The sequence below is a fragment of the Enhydra lutris genome, unplaced genomic scaffold (genome assembly GCF_002288905.1).
Source record: "Enhydra lutris kenyoni isolate GAN:26980312 unplaced genomic scaffold, ASM228890v2 scaffoldscaffold17, whole genome shotgun sequence".
NCBI lineage: Eukaryota > Metazoa > Chordata > Mammalia > Carnivora > Mustelidae > Enhydra > Enhydra lutris.
In genome coordinates this window covers 37085925-37113655 of record NW_019154101.1, presented here as the reverse complement: position 1 = coordinate 37113655, position 27731 = coordinate 37085925, and the positions used below count along the sequence as shown (strand labels likewise).

At 40.3% G+C, this 27731-nt stretch overlaps 1 protein-coding gene across 4 annotated transcripts in view; it reads right to left on the bottom strand.

Annotated features, from left to right (window-relative positions):
* Nucleotides 1-25247, bottom strand: part of LOC111147533 (syntaxin 11) — a 52528-nt gene extending 27281 nt beyond the window's left edge. Inside the window, exon 1 of one of the 4 annotated variants that reach the window (XM_022503601.1) lies at nt 25223-25247. The gene's annotated coding sequence lies outside the window, so the exon portion shown is untranslated. The other 3 variants (XM_022503603.1, XM_022503600.1, XM_022503602.1) reach the window with 3 other exon arrangements.
* Nucleotides 25248-27731: the final 2484 nt, after the last annotated feature.

Below are 27731 nucleotides of genomic sequence, written 5' to 3'. Positions count from 1 at the left end.
CCTCGGTCCTAAATCAGGTCTCAACTGGTATCAAAAGATTGGGATCATTCCCTGCATATTTTCAGACCACAATGCTCTGAAGCTAGAACTCAATCACAAGAGGAAATTTGGAAAGAACCCAAATACATGGAGACTAAACAGCATCCTTCTAAAGAATGAATGGGTCAACCAGGAAATTAAAGAAGAATTGAAAAAATTCATGGAAACAAATGATAATGAAAACACCACGGTTCAAAATCTGTGGGACACAACAAAGGCAGTCCTGAGAGGAAAATATATAGCAGTACAAGCCTTTCTCAAGAAACAAGAAAGGTCTCAGGTACACAACCTAACCCTACACCTAAAGGAGCTGGAGAAAGAACAACAAAGAAACCCTAAACCCAGCAGGAGAAGAGAAATCATAAAGATCAGAGCAGAAATCAATGAAATAGAAACCAAAAAAACAATAGAACAAATCAACGAAACTAGGAGCTGGTTCTTTGAAAGAATTAATAAGATCGGTAAACCCCTGGCCAGACTTCTCAAAAAGAAAAGAGAAAGGACCCAAATAAATAAAATCATGAATGAAAGAGGAGAGATCACAACGAACACCAAAGAAATACAGACAATTATAAGAACATACTATGAGCAACTCTACGCCAACAAATTTGACAATCTGGAAGAAATGGATGCATTCCTAGAGACATATAAACTACCACAACTGAACCAGGAAGAAATAGAAAGCCTCAACAGACCCATAACCAGTAAGGAGATTGAAACGGTCATCAAAAATCTCCAAACAAACAAAAGCCCAGGGCCAGATGGCTTCCCGGGGGAATTTTACCAAACATTTAAAGAAGAACTAATTCCTAATCTCCTGAAACTGTTCCAAAAAATAGAAATGGAAGGAAAACTTCCAAACTCATTTTATGAGGCCAGCATCACCTTGATCCCAAAACCAGACAAGGATCCCATCAAAAAAGAGAACTACAGACCAATATCCTTGATGAACACAGATACGAAAATTCTCGCCAAAATACTAGCCAATAGGATTCAACAGTACATTAAAAGGATTATTCACCACGACCAAGTGGGATTTATTCCAGGGCTGCAAGGTTGGTTCAACATCCGCAAATCAATCAATGTGATACAACACATTAATAAAAGAAAGAACAAGAACCATATGATACTCTCCATAGATGCTGAAAAAGCATTTGACAAAGTACAGCATCCCTTCCTGATCAAAACTCTTCAAAGTGTAGGGATAGAGGGCACATACCTCAATATTATCAAAGCCATCTATGAAAAACCCACCGCAAATATCATTCTCAATGGAGAAAAACTGAAAGCTTTTCCGCTAAGGTCAGGAACACGGCAGGGATGTCCGTTATCACCACTGCTATTCAACATAGTACTAGAAGTCCTAGCCTCAGCAATCAGACAACAAAAGGTAATTAAAGGCATCCATATCGGCAAAGAAGAAGTCAAACTATCACTCTTCGCAGATGATATGATACTATATGTGGAAAACCCAAAAGACTCCACTCCAAAACCGCTAGAACTTGTACAGGAATTCAGTAAAGTGTCAGGATATAAAATCAATGCACAGAAATCAGTTGCATTGCTCTACACCAACAACAAGACAGAAGAAAGAGAAATTAAGGAGTCAATCCCATTTACAATTGCACCCAAAACTATAAGATACCTAGGAATAAACCTAACCAAAGAGGCTAAGAATCTATACACAGAAAACTATAAAGTACTCATGAAAGACATTGAGGAAGACACAAAGAAATGGAAAAATGTTCCATGCTCCTGGATTGGAAGAATAAATATTGTGAAAATGTCTATGCTACCTAAAGCAATCTACACATTTAATGCAATTCCTATCAAAGTACCATCCATTTTTTTCAAAGAAATGGAACAAATAATCCTACAATTTATATGGAACCAGAAAAGACCTCGAATAGCCAAAGGAATATTGAAAAAGAAAGCCAAAGTTGGTGGCATCACAATTCCGGACTTTAAGCTCTATTACAAAGCTGTCATCATCAAGACAGCATGGTACTGGCACAAAAACAGACACATAGATCAATGGAACAGAATAGAGAGCCCAGAAAGAGACCCTCAACTCTATGGTCAACTAATCTCCGACAAAGCAGGAAAGAATGTCCAATGGAAAAAAGACAGCCTCTTCAACAAATGGTGTTGGGAAAATTGGACAGCCACATGCAGAAAAATGAAATTGGATCATTTCCTTATGAAATTGGATCATTTCCTTACACCACACATGAAAATAGACTCAAAATGGATGAAGGACCTCAATGTGAGAAAGGAATCCATAAAAATCCTTGAGGAGAACACAGGCAGCAACCTCTTCGACCTCAGCCGCAGCAACATCTTCCTAGGAACATCGCCAAAGGCAAGGGAAGCAAGGGCAAAAATGAACTATTGGGATTTCCTCAAGATCAAAAGCTTTTGCACAGTAAAGGAAACAATTAACAAAACCAAAAGACAACTGACAGAATGGGAGAAGATATTTGCAAACGACATATCGAATAAAGGGCTAGTGTCCAAAATCTATAAAGAAGTTAGCAAACTCAACACCCAAAGAACAAATAATCCAATCAAGAAATGGGCAGAAGACATGAACAGACATTTCTGCAATGAAGACATCCAGATGGCCAACAGACACATGAAAAACTGCTCCATATCACTCGGCATCAGGGAAATACAAATCAAAACCACAATGAGATATCACCTCACACCACTCAGAATGGCTAAAATTAACAAGTCAGGGAATGACAGATGCTGGCGAGAATGCGGAGGAAGGGGAACCCTCCTACACTGTTGGTGGGAATGCAAGCTGGTGCAACCACTCTGGAAAACAGCATGGAGGTTCCTCAAAATGTTGAAAATAGAACTACCCTACGACCCAGCAATTGCACTACTGGGTATTTACCCTAAAGATACGAACGTAGTGATCCGAAGGGGTACGTGCACCCGAATGTTTATAACAGCAATGTCTACAATAGCCAAACTATGGAAAGAACCTAGATGTCCATCAACAGACGAATGGATAAAGAAGATGTGGTATATATACACAATGGAATACTATGCAGCCATCAAAAGAAATGAAATCTTGCCATTTGCGACGACGTGGATGGAACTAGAGGGTATCATGCTTAGCGAAATAAGTCAATCGGAGAAAGACAACTATCATATGATCTCCCTGATATGAGGGAGAGGAGATGCAACATGGGGGGTTAAGGGGGTAGGAGAAGAGTAAATGAAACAAGATGGGATTGGGAGGGAGACAAACCATAAGTGACTCTTAATCTCACAAAACAAACTGAGGGTTCATGGGGGGAGGGGTTTGGGAGAGGGGGGTGGGGTTATGGACATTGGGGAGGGTATGTGCTATGGTGAGTGCTGTGACGTGTGTAAACCTGGCGATTCACAGACCTGTACCCCTGGGGATAAAAATATATGTTTAAGAAAAAAATAAAATTAAATTAAAAAAAATTAGATTAATGGACATGAACACAAGATTAAGAAATAGATCAATTATGTATAAAATCTAGTATCTGAAGAAAAAAGTAAAGTGAAGGAAACCATCAAAAAGTAAAGTGAAGGAAAAGAATTTTAAGCAACTAGGCTGGTATAATCGAGTAGCAAGAATTTATTTCTCTCTAATCCTTACAGGAGACTCTATAATATGTCTCAGGGACATCAAAAAACTAAAATGCAAACTCAGTAACAGAAACACTAATAGAAAGTAAAGTTGAACATCAGTACTCTGGGAAAATAACCTTCTGTGAGATGTGATGCTATGGAAGAAATCTCAAAGAAAAAGATAATCAAATTTGACTAAATGAAATGCAGAATCTCTCTGCAACAAAAAAGAATAACAATTATTAAGGATTAAACAAGAGACTGGAAGAAAATGTTTGCACAAAACATAATAGACATTGTGTAGTGACTCGATATTATGTGCAGAGATGATCCCAATTGGTAAGAAAATAACATGACAATAAATTATTGAGCAAAACATGTAGAAAGGCATTTCACAGGAGACAAAATATTCTTAATAAAAATATGAAATCATCTACTATTTAGCAAATAAATACAAATTAAAAATAAGACATTAGTTCAGACTTACTGTCTTAGCCAAAAATGAGTGGGGAAATCAGGACATAATATTTATCTATGCTTTAGTTACTAGGAGAAGATGGAAAGAATACAAAATGAAAACACATTTTCTGTACATGGAAGGGCGCAGAGGGTACTAAGTAAGCTAAGTGAAATAAGTCAGACAGACAAATACTGTATGATTTCAAAACAAATGAAAAAATAAAACAGATACAGACTCATAATTACAGAGAGCAAACTGGTGGTGTCAGAGCGGTGGGAGGTGATAGGATAGGAGAAGTAGATGAAGGTGATAAACTTCTTGTTATAAAATATATAAGTCACAGGAACATAAAGTACAGCATAGGGAATATAGCCAATATTATTTTAACAATGTTGTCTTATGACAGATGGTAACTATACTTACGGTGGTGAGCATTTTGTAATGTATACATATGTCAAATCACTATATTGTACACCTAAAACTAATATTTATATACTATGTTTCAATTAAAAATAATTTTTAGGGGAGTCTGGGTTGCTCAGTTGGTTAGGCGTCTGCTTTCAGCTCAGGTCATGATCCCAAGGTCCTGGGATCAAGCCCCACCTGGGCTCCCTGTTCAGCGGGGAGCCTGCTGTTCTCCCCCTGCCTCTGCCTGCCACTCCCCCTGCTTATGCACAGTCTCTCACTCTCTCTCTCTCTCTCTGATAAGTAAATAAATAAGAAAATCTTTCAAAAAATTTAAAAAATAAAAATAAATCTTTAAAAATCCTTATTCTGGGATGCCTGGGTGGCTCAGTCAATTAGGCTGCTGCCTTTGGCTCAGGTCATGGTCCCAGGGTCCTGGGATCGAGTCCCACATTGGGCTCCTTGCTCAGCAGGGAGCCTGCCTCTCTCTCCACTTCTGCCCACCACTCTGCCTGCTTGTGTGCTTGCTTTCTCTCTCTAATAAATAAATAAATATCCTTAGCTGTGTTCATGGTGTTATTGGTGGTGGGTACAGGTATGCCGATGTCAACAGAAAAGAGGAAGTGTTTATAGCACTGAGTTTCAACAAAGGGCAATTAAAAACTTGACAAATTTTCCAATGAAACAAAACATACTAACTAACTTCCTCTTTCAGATAAGTTGACACTGCTGACATTTTGATTCTTTAGGGAACAAGTCCCATCTTCTAAAGAGTTTTCAAAAGGAGAAAATATTTCATCTTACCAGCATAGACTTTTATTAAGAAATTCCAATTCTTAATAAAAAATATCAAAGTTAAACTAATTTACAATTAACAACATATTCAACCAGATTCACAGTGGCCTCATTTTTAACCTGTACTTCAGCAATAACTACACAAAATAGAAAGTAGAAGAACAAACATCGAGAGCAATTCCCTAACCATTCATGCACTCCCTATATACAGTATTTACAGTAAAAGCAAGATAAAAAGTTAGAGCATAAATTGATTTGTACTTGAAATAAACCAAGGAACATGCCAAGGCATGAGAAGAAAGATATAAGAAAACATGGTAAATGGTCATCACAGGACATTACATGTCTGTTCACAGAAAGTCACACTTCAAGCCTGAGTTATATTTTCACTTAAAGTATGCCTTTTTTCCCCCAAGATTTTATTTTTTTATTTGAGAGAGAGCAAGCAGGAGGGGCAGAGGGAGAGGAAGAAGCAGACTCCCCATTAAGCAAAGAACCCGATGCAGGGCTCAATCCCAGGATCCTGGGAACATGACTTGAGCCGAAGGTGGACACTTAACCCACTGAGCCACCCAGGAGCCCCTGCATAAACTCTAAGTTTTAGTATCAGTGTTATTCCAAGATGCTGGATGGTGTGGACGTGTGTTTGAGTGGACTTAAGTGAGACCCAGAAGAGCATTCCGTTCCTCCATCTACATCTAATAAGTACTGCTCCCTGATGACTTAATCCTCCCTTCCCTACACTCTGCCAGGTGGATGGTATTTTTAGTAATTAAAGTAGACATTCACAGGATAAATATGCACATGTTAGCACTTGGCATATTTGCTTTGTGATATTAGGTTAGACAAGAAATATGTTCTCAAAAGAGAACTAATTTGGTTACTTTCTCAACCCAGGGATCACCTCTTATCTCAGATACTATAGGTTATTTGCTTAATGTGATAGAGTATAATAGAAGAACTACAGGAGATTCACAGGTTTAAAAATCCAGAGATCACAATTCCTGCCCTGGATGAAGTTTATAATTAATGGGGGAAAAGAAGCCAGTACAGAAATACTAAAAGAGCAAGAACTGACCAGAAAAGGAGAACAAGGGCCTGGCGTGAGCTGCCGGGTCATAAGGAGGCTCTGAACTTCAACACCATTGCTGCACCCTCTCTCACCAGGGCCAAGAATGTGAAGTGGGAAGATGAGGAGCAAGAACAGACACTGACCACTGAGCAAATGTGCTTCAAACTTGATCTGTAACAGAGCCTGGAAGCAAAGTTGTCAAGTACCTTCCAAGGGCATCATCCTCAGATTCTTAAAATTAACTTTTAAAAAATTGGGATATAAGCCCATGATTTTCAGAGCTTTACATGTATTTTCTTTACTATATATAACATATTAAAATATTAATTAACTTCAAGGGGCGCCTGGGTGGCTCAGTGGGTTAAAGCCTCTGCCATCAGCTCAGGTCGTGATCTCAGGGTCCTGGAATCGAGCCCCGCATAGGCTCTCTGCTCAGCAGGGAGCCTGCTTCCCCCCCCTCTCTCTACCTGCCTCTCTGCCTACTTGTAATCTCTGTCAAATAAATAAAAATATAAAAAAATAAATAAATAAAATAAAATATTAATTAACTTCAAGCAGTGGCGCATCGAATGAGATGCAAGGAGACTTCCTTCTCTGCTCCTTGCTATCTATTTTCCTCATTAAAGGAAGGAGGCATGTTCTTGACCTCTTTTTGCCAACCTGTGTGTTCACATACTGCACACACACACACACACACGTGAAGGACTCGTCGACTTTAAACTAGATAGACCAAAAGATTTTCCTTTGTTACAAAGAGACCCTTTCTCTTGGAACCAAAGCCAGCCTCATAGTTTCTATTTTTATACGTTTCAGGAGAATGGGAAACTGTCTGACCTCAGACTGAGCTGGATGACTGGCTCTATGATCTCACACCTTCTGGCACTTCCTCTTTCCTGATACTTACTATAGTCTATTGTTAACTGTTTGACTGCCCATCCTCTCTGCTTGCCCCTAAGTTCCATAAGGGGCTGTACCTGTTGTGTTTGCCATGTACCCTGGAGCACCCAGCACAAAGCATAAAAATGTCCTAGGAGTTTATCAGACTCTTCTTTAGGTAACTAATACTTCCTGCAATGACCAGACTCAGAACTGGTAGGTTTCAAAGTGTCTTCCCTTTTGAAAAACAATAATCCCTATTTCAATGAATAAGAAAATACATCTTCTTGTCATAGTTCTCTTTCTCATCCTATTGGATGGTCATTTGAAGTTATAAAACAGCATCTCAAAGCTTCATCAGAGATAAATTTCTTGGAACCTTCTTATTCTCCTAGAAAGTTTACTGATTCCTATAAATTCACTGAATTCTCCCCACGACTATTCAAGGAATTTGGCATCTCTCACCCAGCTTGTAAAGGGCCACATCAGACTCATTTCTCTCTCTTTCCAGCAATCTGAGGCAGAAGCCAGCCAAAGAATTCAGGACAGTCTCTTAAGGCCACACCAGAGAATTTCTATGAAAGACAAGGGGTAAATGTAGCTCTATCAAACCTGCTGGGAATAAGGCTCATACGTTCCTCTGTTGTCCCAGTTTTCATAACTTCTTGCTTATTTAAAGAATCCCACTAGGCTTGGTCACCATCAAAAGCATAACAGTCTAGGTCAATGGTTCTCAAATTATAGTATGGATAAAAATCTCCTGGAGAAAATTTTTTGAAAATAACAGTTCATAGGTTCCACTCTTAAAGATTCTGTTCCAGTAGATATCAAATGTGGGCCTGGACTTTCTGTTTTCTTTTTTGTTGGGTGTTTGGTTTGGGGGCTCATTTTTAAAGACTCCCAAGAAATTCTGATGATTATAATCTACAGGCTACATATTGAGAGTCACTGGACTGGTCTGGGCTTTTCAAAGGCATAGAAAGATGAGAGAGGGAAGAAGGGAGAAACGAGAGAGAAAACATAGGTTAATATCACAAAATTGTTTGCCATTCAACAATGGTAAAGTCCTGAATTACAGCAAAGGCCAGTATGCATTATACTTTGTTCTGCATCAGGACAGCCGAGGGCTTTTGTTAACTGTGGGCGTCAGAAATGAGTCTTCTATGAGGCACCATCTCTCCACTCATCCCAGCCTTTGCACACTGGGCTTCCTTTCTGCTCCTCATCTTCCTAGGATTAAAGCTACTTTGTCTTCTTGCTACCTGTGTCAGCTATTATAAATCCTTAAGGGCCTTGGAAAAAATGCCAACTTTCTGGGCTCCACTCAGCAGAACAACAGTCTGGGTCAAAAGACACAAACAAGGCTGCAGCAGAGAATGCTCTCTTCCAATGGTTGTGGAAGATGAGATATTCGGATTTTCCAATGGTTGTGGATGATGTGATATTTGGAACCCCTTCAGGACCAAGGCCCTCACTCCCCCAGCTGCCAGAAATGTTGGCTCCTGAAGGCTCAGAGCTCCAGGAATTGCCTTTGACTGAAGGAATCTGCACCTCGTGCCTGGGTGTAGCCCATATCCAGTGACTAGTCAATGCAGGGAATGCCAATGGCCAGCTAGCTCCCTTGCATGCAGAACAATTCTGAAGGGCCATTCCTGCTCCAAAGTTTACTGCTCTTGAGGTCCCACTGTGCATGTGCTGAAGTTCAATTTCTCCCTCTGCATAATCCTGATGCTCTCTCTCCCTGACAAGTGCTGCTCCCACAGTATTTCCCATAAACCTCCTGTCTGCAAACCTCACCGTCTATTTGCAAGGAATGTGACCGAAGATGCTGAACTTGCCTTTTTCAGTCAAGCACTGACAGCACAGTGTAGTGGACCTCTGTATCTGACCTCCTGGGTAATCGGGTGGTCACTTAATTTCTCTAAGTGTGTCCTTCCTCAAGTATAAAATTCGAATACAGATGACAACAATAATACTTACCATTTCTGTTTTGCCAGGTTTTTATGGGAATTAAAAGAGAAAACATATATGAGAGTACTTTAAAATGAGTTAGCTAGTAATACTATTAGCTAACATCACCACATCCTGGTTTACCACATAGTAATCAAGGAAGAAGGGAGGAGGATGTAGGATATCTAACAATATGATACAGTTCATCTTACATACTGGCTGCTACTTTCTCAAATCAACATATTTGTTACTAATCAATACAGCTAGGCACACAATAAAAAAAAAAAAAAAGAAAGAAAGAAAAAGAAATAAAACCAGGAGGTCTGGTGCGCATTACCACAATCCCGAAACTGAAACAGAAGACAGAACAATATTTGTTCACTGTTTCCATATGAAGATAGCAACAGAGCAATTTCCACTCCTCTCTAAAGTCAGAATTCACATTTTTACACAATAAGTTATGCAATGAGTAATGGAATCTCTTTTACAACTTTGAACAGGGAAACAAGTACATAAAATGAGGAATACTTTTCCAGGCAACTAAGGATTTTCTGGATTACCTTGATACTGTAGCCACTAAAAAGAAAAGAAAAAAAAACACATAAATCAAGTTGAAAACGCTGAGTTAGTTCAAAAAGAGTAACTGGAAATTATCAATTCTAAAACTGTGCTTTTTATTAAAAACTACCAAATTACTGAGCCTTATCAAGAACTTCTATGAGATACACAAATAATGTCCTGTATCCTCAGAAGGAGTGGCTAACAAACAGCTTAATCTAACAGATGGCTTTATTATCAGCAAAAGTCACAGAATGATTATAACTGGAAGGAAGCTGAGAGACCTATGAAATCTTCCAAGTTCAGTGATGCTCTGCTCTCAGAGAAACCACAATTGAAATGAAGAGGCAAGACAAAGCCACATGAAATATTAGCCAAAATCCTTCTGTTTCTTATCAGAGCACTGAATGAATTACAGGCAGGCATACAGGATTTCAAACCAAAGGGTGATTATGTGGGCTGGATCATTCCAGAAGACTTCATGTCTCCCATATAGTGGGAAGCTATGTTTCCCCACATAGTGTCTTCCCATATAGTGGGAAGCTATAAATACCATGATTTCCTGTTAAGCCTGAAGAAATCCTGAATGAAACATGTCCTTCATACGTGGAGAAAGTATTTTAAAACTTCAAACTTAAGTTTGCTGATTCAGTTGGGTAGAATATTAATTCAGAGCTTATAACCCTTAAATAGTTCAAAGAAGAGGTTTCTGTGAAAAAGATAAGTAGGCCCTGCTTGCTGAACAAATATCAAAGTCTTAACCTAACTCATAAAATCATGAGAACAGCGAAGAGCTGAGGCCAGATTTTGGGGGGAAGTGGGAAGCTAGGCTTGTTTGTCAAAAATAATTTTATTGGGACCAAAGGAATCTACCTGGATACTAAAAATAGAAAACAGGCCCCAGCCCCTAGAAATCTGAGTCTAAGATTTGGAGTTTTCCACCTGCCAGAATTTGTTAGCAATTCTTCTACCATTGGACCCTGCTCTGTAGATTAATATCCCCTGGCCAACATTTCTGTTTCCCCACATGAGGGATACTACAGATTTCAGCAGCAGATCACTGATTGCACCTAAGAAATGCAAAGCAATAACAATCAGTGTCTGGGGAGAGTGGTAATCAAGGCAGCTCCAAAGACACGTTTGTTGAAGTTTTGGAAATTCACAGCCAGAGTGAGTTTCCATAACAGTGTTTAAAATTCCCAGGATAAATTCTCTGATTACTCTAGGCTTATTCCTTTTTTTTTTTTTTAAGTGCAAAATGGTGGTTTTATTAAAGCTTGCAGATAGGACCCTTGGCAGAAAAAGCTGCTTTCCCCAGATTGTGAGAAAGAACTGATTAAATTCTTTGGTGGGTGTGGAGGAGTAAAGATAAGGGGAGTTTCTAGGCTTATTCCTAGAGCAACCAAATATATCTTGGGGTGAAGGTAGGGGGAGTGATGCCATACAGCACAATAGGGCCACTGAGGGCCCATCTTATATATTGGGCCGTCCCTGGATGAGGAAGAATTGTTGACGTCAAGACAGTGATTTGAGTTGACCACTGTGTCTGAGACTTTGTTCACTCATTCATTCACTTACTCATCCACTCATGCATTCATTCATTCATTCTTAGAGATACCATATCAAAGCAATGTGGTTCAGAATGTAAGCTCTGGAACCAAGTGCATAGGATCAATTGCTAGCTCTATCAGTTACTAACATTACACTTTCTTCACCTGTCAAAAGTAGTCAGTTATCGTACCTAACTCACAGGAATACAATGAGAAGTAAAAGACTGAATTCACATAATGAGCCTAGAATAGTGCCTGGCCCTAATAAGCACTTTATACATTTTAGCTATTATTATTCATTCAAAAACTAATGAGCACTAATTATGTGCCAAGCACTGTATAAGGGCCCCATGGTCCCTTAGCACAAACCTATTCTTCTACTTATGTTCCAATCCTAGTCATTAACTAGGCATGTAGGAGTCATCCTAAACTCCTTCCTCTCCCTCACTGCCCACCCCTAAAGATGTGGTCAAGTTCTTCTCATTAGACATGTCAGCTCCTTCCCTCTTTTCCAATCCTCACTGTCACTGCCTGACTAAAACCTTCTCCAATTTCTTTTCTCAAATATTATAGTAATCTCCTCTGTGTCTCCTGAAGGCTAGTATTGTACTCATCCAATCTATTCTCCACTTTGATTCTAAATTGTCTTTCCAAAAACACATATCTAACTCATCTGCTGAAGTCTTCTATAGCATGAAGTCACAGGTCCAACATGGCACATGGGACTTGGTGATGTGACCCAATCTGTCTCTCCAGCCCTCACCCTGTGCCCATACTAACCAGGCTGACAGTACAGTGCTGATCTTTCTGCTGAGTCAACTATCCCTCCATCTGCCTGGCAGTTCCCCTCTTACATTGAGGGTCATTATTTAATCAATAAATACTTCCTAATACCTGCCATGATGTAATGCCTGTATCAAGGTCAGGGAGTACAATGATGAAGAACATATTTGATCCTTTCTTTCTCATAGTAACTTTGAGGCCCTCGAGGGAGAAGTGAAATATGAAAACTGAGGAAGAGTTGTCTCAGACTTGGCATTCTTTCCCCCACTAGTTGGAATACTAGTGGCATACCTTATGGAATTGTAGAAATTAAATTTATTTTGGCATCCAGTCCAAAAGTACCTCACCAGACTTTAATCTCAACTGTAAACTGTGACACAGTAGATTTAGTCATCACTAAATGACTTGTACATTTGACTTGTACAGCTGTGATGTGTTAGGGAAGATTGATTTGAACTCTAAAAAACAATAACCAGAAAGTTGTTTCAATATGGTATTATAAACTTATAGGCCATTAACTAGCCTCTCTGTTTTTATTTATTTTTTTTAAAGAGTGTATTTATTTATTTGACAGACAGAGATCACAAGTAGGCAGAGAGGCAGGTAGAGAGAGAGGAAGGGAAGCGGGCTCCCCGCTGAGCAGAGAGCTGGATGCGGGGCTTGATCCTAGGGTCCTGGGATCATGACCTGAGCCAAAGGCAGAGGCTTTAACCCACTGAGCCACCCAGGCACCCCGCCTCTCTGTTTTTAAAAGGTAAGTAACTCTGAGTGTCTGCCATTGTCTGGGGGTAATAAGAAGCTGGTTTTTTTTTTTTTTAACATAGTTATTAAATAATATGAAATATGGTTAATTTAAACACTTTAAGAATCATGCCTTTCTAATTAATGCATTGCTAAATCACTCGTTAAATGAAATGTTTACTGAATAAGCACAGCTTATTCATTATGCTGACACAGTTCATTCAAATCTGCAGAAACATATTGGGACGGAAGCTCTAGCATGGACACAGATTTGTCAGAGCGCCTGTCTCCTTCATGGGATTTTCCAACCTTCCACACTAATGTTTATGGCCCTTTTCAGCAACATCGTATCTTATTCATGACTATAACCAGAGCTCTGTGAAAAGTCTGGCACAGAGAAGGTGCTTGATAACTGTTTGCTGGGCTGACCTCAGCTCAACTCAGCTCCAACAGAGATGCTGTCCCCTTCTCTACTGTGTCTTAGGACAGTGTACAGTCCTTTCTGAAGAGCCACTATCCAGCTGCATTGGAACCTATCAGCTTAAATATTTTAATATCTTCACTTCCAACAGGTATCCACCATCTTCAAATATTTTCATGTGGCACTAATTTCCTAAAGACAAACTGTCCAAAATATTTGAATTCAGAGAGTGAAATTCAATCCCTATGTAAAATGATGTTTTTCTACCATACCATACCATGCCATACCAGTGAAAGTAATAACATATGGTTTTTACTTAATTTTCTCTTGGGCCTCTGCAGCAAAGCACATGATTTGAGTATTTATCTTACATCAGCCTAGTGACCCTAGCTGGTAGGCGGTACCATCAGTCGCTTTAGGAAACTGAAAACTTGAACTGTTACTTCCTATACCACCAGTCCCAGTTTAGCAGCGCAAGAACTTTACATCTTAGTCTTACTTTACACATACCCAGAGCAAACCTCACTTTTCAAAAGTTCATTAACAAAGCCTCACAATTAAATAAGCAGCGCTGTGAGTCATTTTTGGATACCCCTGTGGAAATAACAACTCCTCCCTTTGCTGAGAAACGCCTTCAACAAGTGCATGAGAACCACAGGAAGTAATACAGATCGCAGCTATTGTCAGAGAAGTCTAGAATTCCCTCAGGACTGTGTGGTTCTTGAAGTTACCCTGCCACTATTTCTTGTCTTCATTCTTCTAAAAAAAATAAAGTCTTTTTATGTGGGCTTGGAAGGAACTATTTCAAGGCAATATCAATTTTTCCGTATTTTCTGCTCCTGATTCCCATTGTTAAGTTCAAGTTCAGAAGTACCCATTCCAGTGTTTTTGAGAAAGTGCAACCTAAAATTGGGAGTGACCAGCACCTGGGTGGCTCAGTTGGTTAAGCGGCAGGCTCTTGATTTCTGCTCAAGTCATGATCTCAGTGTCCTGAGATCATGCCCTGAGTCGGGCTCTGCGCTGGGCGTGGATCCTGCTTGAGAGTCTCAGTCTCTCTCTCTCTCTCTCCCGCCCCCCCCCCTCACTCTCTCATAAGTAAATGAAGGAAGGGAGGGAAAGAACAGGTGATCATAGCGAAGTAATGTCCCTGGTAATTCAGAAGACCTTCAGCCTCTCGACTTAAAACTAAAGTAGTCTGAGGTGCACACTTAGTAAGGAAAGCCTATCAACAGGTACCTGAAATAATTTGTAAGAAGCCCTAAATGCGCGGTCCCTTGCCTATTGGGAGGGGCGGAAAGGCACTCCGCTGTACAGGAGAAACCCAGAGCCGAGTTCCCTAAGGCGCGAGGCGGCGGCATGAGCCCTCGGGACAGACCCGAAATCAACCTAAAGCCACCCCTCCAGGCCCCAGCCAGCGAGGCCAGCCGGCGCCCCCCGCGGCTCTCAGCCTAGCGGGGCGCATCCTCGCTCCTGGAGAGTTAAGGAGAGAAAATCAGGTACAAAGGCGGAAAACGAACCAGGAACAGGACGGAGCGTGCGAACCAAGAAGGGCGCGGGTCCCACGCTGGGAGTCGTGAGACGGAAGGAAACCTGTTGCCAGACGCCTGGCGGCGAGGCTCCCGGCGCCTCCCGCTGCCGGGACTGGGCTGCTGCTCAGTCGCCCGAGCTCCGCGCCGCCGCCGCCGCATCTGGACGCCACCCGCCCAGCCCCTGGTGTCGGCAGCTCACAGCTGGGGGAGCAGGCCCCGCCCCGGGACGACTGCGCCGGCCGCCCGCGCGCCCCACCCCGCCCCGCCCGGAGTCCGGGCGTCCGGAGAGCAGGCGGTCTGGCCCGGCCCGCTCCGGCGGCCTCCGCTGTCCTGGGAGCCCACGGGCGCTCTCCGCGGGCTGCTCGAGGCACCTCACCGGCTCCCTCATCTCCGCGCGGGGAGGGGGCCCGAAGGCCCCGGACTTTCCCCGGGAATCCCCCCGGCGCTGGTGACGTTTGCCGGCCGCTGCGTTGGGCGCGGCGCGGACGCGCGGGGCAGGTTCTGGGTGTGGGTGTGACTGCGAGAGGCTGGGGCTGGAGTGCACCTGAGGGACCCGCCAAGCGGCGGGCAGGGAGGCTGAGCACCGTCTTGCCAGAGCCTCCTCGGACTCACCCCTTTCAAGTAGCCCTGAGACCCAGCCGGGTTCATTCATTCAGTCAGAACCGACGGAGAGTCCGCTCTAGGACTGGGGATGCTTTCCCGGTTAAAAGTAGCGCCGAGACCCTGTCCTGTCCTCGACGACCTGGCATTCCAGTGCGGAAAGATAAACGGATAAAGGTTGTATTATGTGAAATGGTGGTGTCTCGAAAAACAAGACTGAGGCTCAAAAGTTAGGAAATACTAAAAAAATAAAAAAAAAAAAAGAACAACAAAAACAAAACAAAAAAAACACACAAAAAACCAACCAACAAACTAAAACAACTCTCATTGATGGGGAGTTTCAGAGAAAGGCAGAAGCCAACTGAGAGAGTTCCCAATGGCTAAAGCTAGAACAATTTGAGAAAATTAACAAATAAAGTGGTATCAGACTGCAAGCCAAAGTAAAAAGAAAATCCGTGAGTTTCTAATGATATAAGTAGTTGAATGAATAAATAAATGGTGGAGAGGTGATAAATCTCTCCTGCAGAAGAATTTGTAAAAATTTATGTGAACATAACTTCTCACTCCTTAAGTATGGGGTGATCAAAGTGACTAATCCCAAAATGTAAGGTACGGAAGGGGGGAAAAAGAGTAACTTCATAGTGGAGACACCTAAAAAACAGGGCCTCAGCCAAATGATCAAGGTCAACAGTAACAGTCATAAATATATCATTGTTAGTATAAGCACTTGATATGTGATGAAAATGTCACTTTACCTCTGTGGCCTTCCTCCCCAGGCCCATAACCCCAGTTTATCATAAGAAAAACATCAAATTCCAACAGAGGAACATCCTGCAAAATACCCCACCAATATTTCTCTAAGCTGTCCATGTCATCAAAAACAAGGAAAGTTTGAAAAACGGCCACAGCCTAGAGGAGGCTAAGGAGACATTACACCTAAATGTGTGTAGTATCCTGAATGGGATCCTACAACAGAAAAAGGCCATTGGGTAAAAACTAAGGAGAGGTCACCTAAGTGGTTCTGTCCATTAAGAGTCTGCTTCCTGATTTCAGTTCAGGTCATGATCTCAGGGTTGTGAGATGGAACCTTAGAGGGTGCTCCCTTCAGCAGGAAATCTGATTGAGATTCTCCATCCACCCCCCCCCACCCCGCCAAGTTCCTGCTCTTGATCTCTCCCTCTCTCAAATAAATAAATTAATCTTTTTAAAAAACTAATAAACTCTGAATAAAGTATGGACTTTCATTAGCAGTACAGTATCAAGATTGGTTCATTAGTTGTGATGATATGCCATACTAATTGTAAGATTATAATAGTAGAGGAAAATGGGAACAAGGTTTTGAAGAACCCTCTATACTATCCTTGCAGTTTTTCTGTAAATCTAAAATTGTTCCAAAACATGAGATTAATTTTAAAAGTAAAACAAAATAAGAGAGATGAGGGGTGTTATAATAAACTAAAGACAAAACAAAAAAAAACGGGTTTATTCCAAAGGCCTCTAAGATAAAACAGTGTGAGGGAGGAAACAGTGTGGCTATTTGAGTTATGACTATTTCAACCAGAGAGATCTGCAGATGTAAAGGCCCTGAGGCAGGAGGATGCTTAGCTTCTAGGAGTAGGGTCAATGTGGGTGGAACAGAATGATTGGGAGAAAGACAATGGGTGGTGGAGCTAGGGGTGGAGAACAGAGTATGTAGGGCCTTGGTGGTCATGATAGTTTTAATACTTTACCTTGATTGAGAAAGGAAAACATCAAAGAATTTTTAGTAGAAGGGTAACCTGATATGGCTTTTTTTTTTTTTTTTTAACTGTTGTGTTGACGAATTAGAGAAGAGGGTGGAAGAAGCCCAATTTTACAAATTGTTCTGCAGGGGAGATTTATATCCTCTACACCATTATAGATTCAATCTATAGAATGAGTAAAGCAAATTGCCCTCCCTAGTATGGGTGGGCCTCATCCACTCTGTTGAAGGCCTGAATAGAACAATAGGCTGGGGAAGAAAAAATTTGTCCTCTTTGGGCCTGTTTTTGAGCTGGGACATCAGTTTTTTCCTGCCTTCTGACTTGCCCTCAAACTGGAAGTGACACCATTTACTCTCCTGCTTCTCAGGCATTTGGACTCAGACAGGAATTATACCACAGACTTTCCTGGGTCTCCATCTTGCCGACTACAGATCTTGGAAGTTCTCAGCCTCCATAATATATATGTTTCATTCATATATACATGGTTCTGTTTCTCTGACAACCCTCACTGATTCAAACCCCCAGCAGTACAGCTGGTAAGAAGTGGGCAGGTTCTGGATATATTTCCAAGGAGATGCTGACAAGACTGATTAACTGAATGTAGGACGTGAGAGAGTAAAAAGGATCAGGATGAGCAATTAGAAGAAAAGAGGTTTCTTATGCTAACCGGGGAAGACTGCTTGAGAAGTAAGTCGTGAGGTTGGGGGAGGGGAGGAAAGGGTTGCAAGGGACTGAGTTCCATTTTGGACACTTTAAGTTTGGAGTTGCCAAGAAGGCATTTAGATAGATGAGTCTATGATAATGCTATTAATTGGGAGTGTTTAGCATATAGGTGATGTGCAGATAGAATTTATTTACTTATTTATTTATTTTAAAGATTTTATTTATTTATTTGATGAAGAGACAGAGACACCAAGAGAGGGAACACAAGCAGGGGCAGTGGAAAAGGGAGAAGCAGGCTTCCCACCTAGCAGGGAGCCCGATGGAGTTGGGGCTCTATCCCACGGTCCTAGAATCATGACCTGAGCCAAAGGCAGATGCTTAACAACTGAGCCACCCAGGCACCCGCAGATAGAATTTAAATGTGTGAAATCTGAGCCCAGGACTCTCTGAAAGTCAGAGATCAGGAAGATGAAGAATCAGAAAAGGAGAATGAGAAGGTATAATCAGTGATATAGGAGTTAGACTAACAAACACAAACAGTGGTATTCCGGAAGCCAAATTAAAACAATGTTTCAAGAATTACTAACTCTATCAAAAGCTGCTAAAGTGGGTAAAATTAGAACTGAAAACAGCAATGGGCTTGACCACCTGGAAGTCACTGGCACACTTGCTAAGAATTTTGGTGGTGTGTAGTGATCAAAGCCTGTCTGGATTGGGCCCAGAGAGAATGAAAAAAGAGCAAATGGAGACAGAAAATGGGCCAATAGCTGGAAGAAATATATGGTCAAGAGAGAGATTTTTATTTTTGATTAGAAGATATGCCTGTTTGTATGCTCATGGCCATGAACTAAAAGAGAAGGAAAAAGTGATGATGCCGAGGAGTAAAGATCATTGTTGTAGCAATGTTCTTGAATAGATGAGCAGGGGTGGGATCCAATGCACAAAAGGAATATTGGGGTTAAATTGGAGAAGATAGAGAAAATAGAATTCTTTTCTGATAGCTGGGGGTGGAGGCAGAACATATGAGCACAGATGCTGGTAAACGCGGAGGCAGAAAAATGTTTTATCAACGAAGAAGCAAGGTTATCAATGGAAAGAGAAGAAGTTTGAGAAGAGGATAGAAAGTATGAAATATCATCCAGGGACAGTGACACGGTAAATAGACTTTGATAGTATAGTCAGATTACTGGTTAACCCTAAGGGTTCATTTGAAGTCAGGGACCATGATATGAAGGGAGGCCAGTTGGTAGAGTTGTGTATTCTCACCAGCCTTGTTTGCCTATTTGGGTTCAAATAAAGCTAGGCAGAGGTCCAGGTACAACCAGAGTTTGGAGTTGCCAGCTGAATATGATGGAGGAGAGAGGAACAAGAGTGTGGAGCATCTATGCAAGGGAATGATTATAAGGAAGGGACATGGCTTTTAAACCAAGGAGAGAAGAGAGGACATGAATGACGGTGTTGAGGCAAAGTGAAAAGGTGTTAGGTGAATGGATGGGAGGCTCCAGCGTGTCAAGGAATTGTGCAGTGGGGGATTAGAGAGATTCAGTTGGAAAATGCAAGTTGGTTATCAGAGTGGGATCTTCGAGACTTAGATGTGGAACGGCTAAAGATACTGATAATAACAAAGTCTAGACTGACCTGGGCTTTCTGCAATTGCTATGCCCACCCCCTTCTAGGCTCCCAGGTAGGTCTCCTATGTTTTATACATTTTTTTCTGGAGAGCTTGGCTCTCACCTCCAGTGCAGATTTTTTGAACCAGGAGTATGGATGAGGACTTTAGGTTAAACACAAATAAAGAAGGACAAGCACTTGGAAAGAGCCATAGCAGCTACATGAAATGAAGTCCTGTCCTCTGTATACCATTTTGTATCCTCCTGCCATCCCAAATTTGAAGCGTTCATAAACCCATTGAATCTCAGGATTGGCAGGTCATCTAGCCCAGCCACCGCTCTCAATCTCCTCCACCACCCTCAGTGAATAGTCATTTTTTATCCCCACACCATGTAGCAATCCCCAACCACCATTTCTCTTCACCATACTAATTTGCAAACTCCTTGAGGACGTATGTTTCACCTGTCTTTTTTGTGTGTGATACAATATATGTGACATAAAATATACCTTTGTCACCATTTTAAAGTGTAAAGTTCAGCTCCAAAAGTACATTAGCATTGTCACGTAACCATCACCATCCATTTCCAGAATTTTTTATCTACCCTCCCAACTGACAACTCTGTACCCATTAAACACTTAATTCTCCAATCCCCCACTTCCCCACCCCTAGCTGCCACCACTCTACTTTCTGTCTCTATGAATTTAACTACTCTAGACATTCCTGTAAGTAGAATGGCACAATCTTTGTCCTTTCATAACTGGCTTGTTTCACTCGGCATTATAGCTTCAAGGTTTATCTATGCTACAGCACGTGTGTCCAAATCTTTTTCCTTTTAAAGGCTGAATAATATTTCTTTTTCAGTCATTGATTTCATTTTTCTGGTGTATATACCCAGAAGTGGAATTGCTGGATCCCATGGTAATTCTCTGTATAATTTTTTTTGTCGTATCATCATACCATTTTTCACAGAAGCTGCACTGTTTTACACTTACACTAGCAAAACACAAGCGTTCTGATATCTCCACCTCCTTGCCTCACTTGTTACTTCTTAGAACCTATCTCTGATTTCCTCTCTTCATGACACGCTGCTGGACACATGATGTTGTATGAGTAAATGAACAGCTGTCATTAACCCTGTTGAAAAGGGAAATGAGATTAAGATGGCAAGCCCCATCTTGCATATCTTGTTTTAGATTCACACCGTCCCCTATTGTAGCCACAGGTAGCTATTTAAATTAATTAAGATTAAGCAAAAATTTAAATTCAGTTTCTCAGTCTCAGTGACATTTTCAGTGCCCAATGGCCACCATAACTGGTGGTTATTAGTGTCCACTCTATTGGACTGCAGAGAGTAGAACATCACGGTGAACATTACCAGTTCTTTGGTTACTATATTGGGCAGTGCTTTCTAGATCCTGCTAGTGCCCTGTGCTTTGTCCCACAAATCATATTTGGATAAGTTTTTCCAGAATTGGACAGCTTAAAATTTAAGATAAAGGTCTTTCTTTGAGAGGGAAGAAATATGCTATCTAAAAAGTCTAAGGCCCAGGGCACCTGGGTGGCTCAGTGGGTTAAAGCCACTGCCTTCAGCTCAGGTCATGATCCCAGGATCCTGGGATTGAGCCCCGCATCGGGCTCTCTGCTCAGCGGGGAGCCTGCTTCCTCCTCTCTCTGCCTGCCTCTCTGCCTACTTGTGATCTCTGTCTGTCAAATGAATAAATAAAATCTTTAAAAAAAAAAAAAGTCTAAGGCCCTGCCTGCATATATAAGTGCCTGCCATGCAAGGTCTCAAATTTTTGTGTTTAAATATTAGATTTGGACTTTTCCGTGATTTTGTGGTTCTGTTGTTCTAGATGATTACCTTGATGAACACAGATTTGCTAAATTAGGTAAGTCTTTATGTCACTCAAAATAGTTATCTACTAAACCATTGGTTTCAAAAAATATTTTTAGATTCAGAATGGAGATTATATTTCCACTTACTACTTTTTACCCAAAGCCTAACACAATACCTACGACATTAGAGATTCTTAAAAATATTTGTTGAATGATGGGTGAATGAATGACAAAAGTAAGCACTGAGCAGAACTTGGGAGCTCAGGACACTAAGATAACATTTTAGAGGGTGACACCCTGGTATAAAGAGATTGAAGAATATGGATCTAACACTTTTTTTCTTTTTAAACAAAACAGGGATTTTAAGCCACGTTCTTTTCTCTTATTGTTTAAAAAGTAGCTCAAAAATTCCTGGAAGGATCTTGTCTAGTGCATGTTTTTAAAGCTTCAACTTGTTTATAAACACTAGCCACCAATGAATATAATAACAAGGAAAAATAAAGAATTTTATTAAATCTTTTTTAAAGATTTTAATAATGTCAGCATGTGTGAGCATACCTTCTGTTTGCCCTTCAGATTTACTTTCTACCTTCTTCCATTCTGCTCTCTACCCTGGATGGTTGATCTTAATGAATGATTGCAACAGGCTCCTCTCTTTGGCTTGCCTTGGGTTTAGCCAAGAGAGAGATCTAACAGGAGAGCAGAAGCAGGGGATGAGGTCGGGGAATTTATTCCAAGCAGAAGGACTATCTGTGTTCCTAACAGAAGGTCACTATTCCTCTAAGATGGTCTGTTCTACATGATTCCCTCTCCTTCTTGGTTCTGAAAACCTCTCCCTACTCATGGTTCTCAGGCCTGGAGTATGACAGCCTGAGAGTCCCTAAGATTTCCACTCTGCCTATACCATTATAATATTACCTTCATCGAATTATTCTAATTTGAACATGTCTCTGTTTCATGGTGGGAACAGGCATCCTTAATCAGCTAGACTGCAGTGTATAAATCCCTACTTTGAAAATTTTATACCTACAGTCTCTACAAAAATATTCCCTGATAATATTAGCATCTCTTTATTTCAATCTACCAGTCAGCTTTTTGAAGAAACCATGTTGTATGTCATATAATATAAATTTTTCTCCAGTACACTCAGACTAGAAAAATATTCTGATTCATAGGCACATCTTCTTGCATATATTTTCTCTACATAAAATATTGTTTGTGGAAATATATAAAGAAGATTATAAAATAAATAGGTTAGTGCTTAAGATATTAAATATCTTGATATCTAGATGATTTCTAGATATGAGAAAATCTGTACCTCAGCACTGCAAACAAACCATCATTACTCAAAATACAGTTTACCAGAGAATATAGTTTCTAACCTTTTCCTATACACTGAATGTTTGTGTCTGGCCAAAATTTGAATGTTGTAACCTAATCCCCAACGTGATGATATTAGGAGGTGGGGCCTTGGGAGGTGATTAGATCATGGGGATGGAACCCTCAAGAATGGGATTCATGTTCTTATAGAAGAGTCCCCAGAGAGCTCTCTGCCCCTTCCATCATGTGAGAACACAGCAAGGAGACAGCCATCTGTGAACCAGGAGGCAGGCTCTCACTAGATACCAAATCTGTTGGCACCTTGATCTTGGGACTTTCCTGTCTCCAGAACTGTGACAAAGTAAACTTCTGCTATTTATAAGCCATAAAGTCTCGTGTATTTTTGCTATAGCATATAGCCTACGTGGACTAAGACACACTTTGAAAGCTCAATATTTGAAGGTACAATTATTAGCAGACATCAGCTCATTTAAAAATATATAAACCCCATAATGCTAATACTTATATTAAAGATAACTGGGGACGCCTGGGTGTTTCAGTCAGTTAAGCATCTGCCTTCAGCTCAGGTCATGATCCCAGGGTCCTTGCTCAGTGGGGAGCCTGCTTTCTCCGTCTGCCTGTTGCTCCCCCGCTCTCTGACACAAATAAGTAAAATCTTTAAAAAAAAATAAAATAAAGACAACTGATACATATTGCTCAGTTACAATGTGCCAACTACTATGCTAACACTTTCATATGTTATTTAATTCTCATTACAAATTTATAAGGGGTGTACAATTCAACCTCATTTGACAGAGGAGGAAATGAGCCTTAAAAATCTCCTGCCCGCTGCCCCAACACCAGGAGGCAAAGGATCCTAGATTCAAATCCTTGTGTCCAACACAAAAGTCCATGTTCTTAAGAATTAAGAATCCAGGGGCGACTGGGTGGCTCAGAGGGTTAAGCCTCTGCCTTCGGCTCACGTCATGATCCCAGAGTCCTGGGATCCAGCCCAGCATCAGGCTCTCTGCTCAGCAGGGAGCCTGTTTCTCCCTCTCTCTCTGCCTGCTTCTCTGCCTACTTGTGATCTCTGTCAAACAAATAAATAAAATATTAAAAAATTAAATAAAATAAATTTTTAAAAAAGAATTAAGAATCCAAGATTATTGGATTCAATTAAGAATCCAAGAACAGCATTAAAGACCACAGAACCAAAAAATAAGGACTATCTGAAGCAAATTTCTCTTATCCTGTTACCTACACTCAAAGAGTGATGTCTAAATCTAAATAAGCTTAGAAAAATTACTAAAAAGAAAGAAAAAAGAATGCAACAGATAACTCCTAGAAAAGCAAATTTCTTATTGTATAGTAAGCTTATTTTTCTGTGCACGATACACAAGGAGAAGTAGAAAATTAGCGGTGAAAATGGACTATTTGGGTGTTAGTTAAATCTCCCTGCCTACAATTCTTGAAATGACATGGCTATATTTTTATTTTAACCCAAATTGCAATTAAGTGAAAACTTCCCTCTGATATATTGGTATACTTGCAAGAGGGTTGAAGGTGAGCATGGACAGATGTTCTATGTGTACAAATAGAACATGCTCTGTCAAAGAGAATGGGCTAGGGGTGCCTGGGTAGCTCAGTCCTTAAGCGCCTGGGATCAAGCCCCACATCAGGCTCCCTGGTAGATGGGAAGCCTGCTTCTTCCTCTCCCACTTGTGTTCCCTCTCTCACTGTCTCTTTCTCTGTCAAATAAACAATCTTAAAAAGAGAGAGAGAGAGAGAGAGAGAGACAGAGAGACAGAGAGAGAATGGACTAAAAAAATATCAGGTCTAGAGATAGTATAATTGATCTGCTTAATGGCTCTCAATGATTTTTCTGCAACTGTGATTTTGCATAACATGTTGCAAAACTATTTTAAGATGAGACTTACTCAATACTCACTTCTGCTAAACCCCTTTTTGCACCACTGCCCTGTGCTGCGGAACTGATAAAAGTGAAACAGAAAAGCATAAACAGAATGTTACAAATAAGCCATGCCTTTTAATAATAAAGTAATGGTTTAATCATGAGCCTTTAAATTTTGGTTTTGAATTGGAACAATTAAATTTGTTCTCAACTAGCATAATTTTCACAGACTAAACATTTTTATAATCCATATTTTGTTCATTTAGATGAATTTGTGCCATTCATTTAGAAACCGTGTTTTTCTACACCAAAAAGCCTTACCTTGGGGCCGAGACATGATTTTCTTCTCTTTTTCTTCATTCATTTCCTCCTCTTCTTGCAGCTCCATGACTTTGTCTTACCTTTCCCTTTAACACAATCTTCAAAAAGACTGAGTCCTTCCTCAAAAATGGTTTATAATTTTTGTAAGTGCATGGACCACGGCCAGCATCCTTCCATGACCATAAGGAAAATTTAAAAGTACAATATTGGCACCACAAAAAACAAACAGGTCTCAAATGGTGAATATGTTTTAAAGATGAGCTTACTAAAAGTGACACAGTGAGAACAGATTGAAGTCTCAGCAGGAAACTCACAGATTGAGGGGACAGTCTTCTTGTGGATACCTCCGCTTGGAATGATGATCTTGTTGGGGAGACTCTGGGGAAGCTGACAGATGTTCCCCTCAGTCCGCAGCTCCTTACCTTACTTATGTGCCCGGAGCCTGAATAGTAATCTTTGGTGGGAGCTGACAGGGCCTTGCATCACTAAGTCTCAGTGTTGAAAGCAGGCCACTCTAGCTGATTTCTTTAAACCCTATTTTCTACAAGTTGGTGATAGGCATAGTCAATTATGAAACAGGAACTTTTGCCACAATTCTACATCCCTAGTCACAAAGAAACATTTACAAAGCAAATGCCCCCAGGCAAATTGGAATTCATGATTGATTACAATGCAAATGTGGGTGTTGCCTATAATCTATTCATGCCTTATTTTTTTCAGGGTCCTAGGACATCATCTCTTCAATTTAAGTAGTGAGTACACCTCTCTTCAAGGAAAAAAAATAAATGACACTCAGTTCTGACAAATGTAATGTAATATAATGTAATGTATAATGTATAATGTATAATGTAATGTAATGTAATAGAATGTAAATATAATGGTACTTACATAAACATGGTATAAATTCCTTATGGGGACAGCCTCATTAGAAAACTATAAAATTCAAACAAATCATAGGTGGGATTTAAGAACCAAAGAAACAGAGGAAAAAAAAAGAGTGAAACAAACCAAGAAACAGATGCTTTAACTTTTTTTTTTTCTTTAAGTAGGCCCCACACTGGGTGTGTTTTTCAAGTAGGCTCCAATACCCGGCTTTACTCACAATCCTGAGATCAAGACTGGAGTTGAGATCAAGAGTCAAACATTTAACCAACTGAACCCCCCAGGCACTCCTAGACTCTTAACTGTGGAGAACAAACTAATGGTGTTCAGAAGAGAGGTGGGCGGGGAGATGGGTGAAATAGGTGAAGGGGATTACGAGTGCCCTTATCATAATAAGCACTGAGCAATGTATAGAGTTATTGAATCACTGTACTGCAGTACACCTGAAACTAATATGTTGTATGTAAACTATATTGGAATTAAAATGAATAACTTTAAAAAATTTGAACAAATCTACATATTAAATGTATAAAATTGATATTAAGATAAATAGCATTCATTTCTATGTTGTTTTGATGAAGCAAAAAAGTTCTATTCTCTTAGTAAATTTCAATTATATAAACTTATAGTGTTATTAATTATAGTCACCATGTTTTACATTAAATCCTCAAACCTTATTCATCTCATAGCTGAAAGTTTGTACCCTTTTACCAAACTCTCCTATTTCTCTCAACCCCTAGCCCTTGGAAACCACTTTCCTACTCTCTGTTTCCATGAATTTGACTTTTTTTCTTTTTTAAGTTTCCACACCTAAGTGATACTTTGCAGTATTTGCCTTTCTCCAGCTAGTTTAACTTAGCATAATGCCCATAAGTTCCACCCATGTTGTCAGCGAATGGCAAGATTTCCTTCTTTCTTGCTGCATAATATCCCATGGTATGCCTACACCACCTCTTCTTTATTCGTTCACCCACTGATGGGCACTTTGGTTGTTTGTATATCTTGGCTATTGTGAATAATGCTGCAAGTAACACGGGAGTGCAGCTATCTCTTCACTGTCTTATTTTCATTTCCTTTGGATTTATACCCAGAAGTGGGATTGCTAGATCATACGGTACTTCCATTTTTAATTTTTTAAGGAGTTTTCTTTGTTTTTTGTTTTTTGTTTTTGTTTTTTTTAAGATTTTATTTATTTATTTGAGGGAAAGAGAGAAAGCACAATCAGGGGGAACAGCAGAGGGAGAGGGAGAAAAAGGTTCCCTGCTGAGCAGGGAGACATGCAGGTCTTGATCCCAGAACCCTGGGATCATGATCTGAGCTGAAGGCAGATGCTTAACTGACTGAGCCACCCAGACCTCATAACTTTTTGAGGAGTTTTTATACTGTTTTCCATACATGCTGCACCAATTTACATTCCTACTAATGATGCACAGGCTGTCCCTTTTTTTCATATCTTTTCCAACTTATCTCTTATTTTTTTGATGACAGCCACTCTAACAAGTCGAAGGTGATACCTCGTGGTACTTTTGACTTGTGTTTCCCTAACGATTAGTGATGTTGAGCAGCTTTTCATATACCTGTTGGCCATTTGTATGTCTTCTTTGGAGAAATGTCTGTTCAATTCCTCTGTCCATTTTTAAAATGTTTTGTTTTTGCTATTGAGTTGTGAGTCCTTTATATGTCTTGGATATTAACCCCTTGTAAGATACATGATTTGAAAATGTTCTCCCATTTAATAGGTTGCTTTTTCTTTTTGTTGATGTTTCCTATGCAAAAGCTTTTTATATGATGTAGTTTCATTTGTTTGTTTTTGCTTTTATTAGTTTTGCTTTTGTTGTCAAGTACCCCCTCACCTGAAAAAAATCACTGCCAAGACTACTGCCAAGGGGCTTACTCCCTGTATTTTCTTCTAGGAGTTTTATGGTTTTAGGTCTTACATTCAAGTATTTAATCCATTTTGAGTTGATTTTTTTTTCTTTTCCTGAACGGTACTCTTTATTTTTCTCACCAACCCACTAAAATTTACTAACCTGCCAATCTCCAGAGCTC